The sequence below is a fragment of the Mycetomoellerius zeteki genome, unplaced genomic scaffold (genome assembly GCF_001594055.1).
Source record: "Mycetomoellerius zeteki isolate Tzet28-1 unplaced genomic scaffold, Tzet1.0 scaffold133, whole genome shotgun sequence".
Taxonomy (NCBI): Eukaryota; Metazoa; Arthropoda; class Insecta; order Hymenoptera; family Formicidae; genus Mycetomoellerius; species Mycetomoellerius zeteki.
This window is the reverse complement of record NW_017256266.1, coordinates 268,690-272,359: the sequence shown is the minus strand read 5'-3', so window position 1 is coordinate 272,359 and position 3,670 is coordinate 268,690. Positions and strand designations below refer to the sequence as shown.

The following is a 3,670-nucleotide window of genomic DNA, read 5'->3' as shown; positions in this document are numbered from 1 at the left end:
CGAATTCACCCGATATGGCTCCCTGCGATTTTTTTCTGTTCGATCGAGTCAAAAAACCACTACTAAGAGGTAATGGAAAAATCAAAGACGGCTCTGATGGCTATACCGACAATAGAGTTCCAGAAATGTTTCGAGAGCTGGATCAAGCGCTGGCATAAGTGCGTTGCAGTCGATGGGGAATACTTTGAAGGGGACAATATCACTTTTGATGAATAAACTTGTATTTTGAATTTTCTGAATGAATTCCGGGAACTTTTTGATCAAGTATATTTGAAAAATTATGTTGATTAAAAATCAATTAATTACTAAAAATTAATTAATTCCGACCTAATTGATGAAGAATAAATATTGTTTATTTAGAAAAAGATCATTTCAGAAAAAAATCGTTGAGTGAACTAGATAAATAAAATAATAGAACATTAACAAATAAAACAATAAGATGCATAACGCAACTCTGTGGCGACACACACACACACGCGCGCGCGCGCGCGCGTGCGCTTAACAATTTACTTTGCTATTGCAAATATTGCAATCGCTTATCGCGTGGCTGATTATACAGATTAAGAGACAGCATCGAGCCAGCGAGCTTTTAATGCTTGTTTATTTCCCAGGCGGTTGCGTATGATAATAATTATAACTTGCAGTGTACGATTTACTCTTAGAGTAAACGCGTGGCTGTGATATCTTCCTGTTTACTTGTATCGTGGCAGCGCGAGCGGCGATATACGAGTTCCGCGTATACTATATGCGCTACGTTTAATACATCGCTCGGTCACCGGAGAGATCGCGATAATTAGCGTAAAAATCGCTACGTGGCATCACTTGCCGCGACTCGTTTGCGTGTCCCGTTATACCGCGTCCGTCTGCGACGAGAATCTTATCGTCTGGGACATCGATATTTGTCGCCGATGACGAAGTCGAGATTATCCGATATACAATATATACATACAGTCGGTGTATCGATGACTTGGTACTTCAATGAGGAACGAATTGGTATCTCTCTCGGTTCAATACGACAAACGAGAAGATAATTGTAAGTCGTAGAAACTAGAAATCTAATGATAGCGATAATGACAAAATGCGCAACCACTCATACCTCAATATTGATGCCATACTCCAATTTAGGATAAGCTTTCGATGACTTTATATTTTTTTACCGTGTGAGCACATCGAGATTGTGAAAGTTTAATCACAATATCAGATTCCTATAATTTGAAATATAAATAATATACAATATTAAATATATCTGTATAATTATGTTCTCGATATAAAACAATTTTTTATAAAGTAATAGAAATAATAATAAAATAATCTTTAATTATAAAGTTAAATGTAGGACAAGACCTTATATATGAAAAATCTGTCATTTTTAACTCAAATTTAAAGATTATTGACGATTTGACAGTCTTGTAGAGGAAATGTCAATTTTTAATTTGTCAAAAAATCTATCTGAAATATGATACTTTATATTTTACATAGAGATGTCCTAGGTTCATTTTTATTCATGTTATTCGACATCATATCGCGGCGCTCAGTGTCACGAGAGAAAAGATGTGGCACGGAGCTGCCTGAAAATGAGCCTTGAGACTCGCAGAGAATCGCCGCAGGTGCGAGTGTGTCAATTTGACGACGACGTTGACTACTACGACTGCGAAGACGGCGCGTACGGTGTCGGCATATCGAGAAAGACTAAGGAGCCTTAAGGAGTGAACTAACAAGTGATGCAAGTCCTCCTTCGTCGCGCGTATGCACGCAAGGTGCAATGCCCTCGCGACGGACTTAGAGATAGTATCGTCTACACCCACACGATGACGTCGGTCGCGTCGCGCCTCTTTATGTCACGCGCTCTTTTGCGCGCGCGACAACTAAGGACGAGATCGAGTCAATAGGCGAATCTCAGTACTGGAATGCACCCTTAGAATCAAACAACAATTCGATAAACGGCAGATCAATTTCTCGTTTGAACTTCTTGTTTTGGACAATCTTTAATCAGAGGAGAACTACATTCTTAGAATGCAGAATACATATTTTTCTCACACGTGTTTCACACATAAGTAAGAAAATAAGTGGCCGTTGTGAAAAATTGGCGTTAAATGAATCGTACGATAGTTGGAACAATCATCGGATGTTATGCGACTCATATAAGCAATGATGACCGTCTTATTAATGATATGAATATAATGTATGGTTATTCAAAGATGCAAATATACGTAGCCTCTATGTCTCTGCTCGTCAGGTGAGAGCCATGTCCTACTTTTCTATGCAGCCGAAGACCACGGTGGAATTTTATCGGCGTCTTCGTGCGCGGAGGTGAAACTAAGTCAGATACTACGACGTTTCCCTCTGATGCGGCATGTCAGCTTTTGCCTCTTGCATCAGATCGCGAACATAATTTTCATGTAAAGCAGGAACTTTCGTTCCGCAATACGTCGCAGAGTCAACGAGCTCGATATCGTCTTTCGACGTGCTATACATATATTTACATCAGAGATAGAAGAGGATAACAAGATTTTCATATATGGGATTATGACGATGATACTAAAAGAACTCGAATAATGTTTTCATGTTATACAAAATTCCAAATTTCAAATATTCAGAATAGTCCGAAAATTGCAATTCTCGTGTTATTGTAAAAGAAGTCATGTTGTGACCTTTTACAGCTCTTTAATACCATAAAAATTAGATGTATAATAATTTTTACACTCAAAGTGCTATATTAGTAAAGTATATGATTATCAATTTAACCCGGGAATAGTACAAAATTATTATTGATGGTACAATTTAGTACAAAATGGGTACTAACAATTCCGATAGGTCCGATTTGATTCTGCTGATTTGGTCCTGCCAACTTTATAGAGCTCGGGAATAGTCAGTCCTGGAATGTTTAACCTGGAATGTTTTTATACCCAAGTAATGAGAAAATATGAATTGTAAAGTTTTCTTTCTTTGAACATATTCTTTTTAATAACTTTTTTATGAAACTTTAAATATGCAACCGATCAATTAGAGCCTTATACGGTCGAAGCTAGATCTTAAAATGCTTTAAATAATTCAATCTTGAATCACTTAATATACGAGGGCAAATCAATAAGTACCCGTGTTTGAAGACAGGTGACGTTGCTAATGCAAGTTGGCATTACCATCGTGTACTATCATCTTTCAAATGACGCCATACAAAATTTCAGAGTGATTCATGCAATAGTCTTGATTTGACAGCAATTCGTAGTGAGAGTGTTTGATGTGTTCCGATACAATGGAAAAAGAACAATATCGATCCGTGATTCGCTTTTTATTTTTGGATGAAAAAACGTGCGAAGAAATAAAAACGAAGTTGGATGCCGTCTATGAGAACCCTTCACCATCTATGACAACCGTCAGATATTGGTTCAACGAATTTAAACGTGGTCGTTCGTCTGTTTTTGATGAGGAGCGCCCAGGACGTCCGGCAGACGTTCCGGCAGTGGTTACTGAGGAAATCGTAGAAAAAGTCCACGACATGATTCTCGCTGATCGCCGAACGAAAGTGCGTGAAGTAGCAGAGGCCATAGGCGTGTCGTATGGAATACGGCATTCAATATTTTGCATGATAATTTGGGAATGAAAAAGCTGTCGGCCCGATGGGTGTCGCGATTGCTCACGGTGGAAAACAAGCGAATGCGGCTATCAATTT

The 3,670-nt window shown here is 38.4% G+C and overlaps 1 protein-coding gene across 1 annotated transcript in view; it reads left to right on the top strand.

Annotated features, from left to right (window-relative positions):
* The window catches only part of E23 (ABC transporter G family member E23), a 149,662-nt gene that overhangs the window by 58,576 nt on the left and 87,416 nt on the right, over positions 1 to 3,670 (top strand). The window lies entirely within an intron of this gene.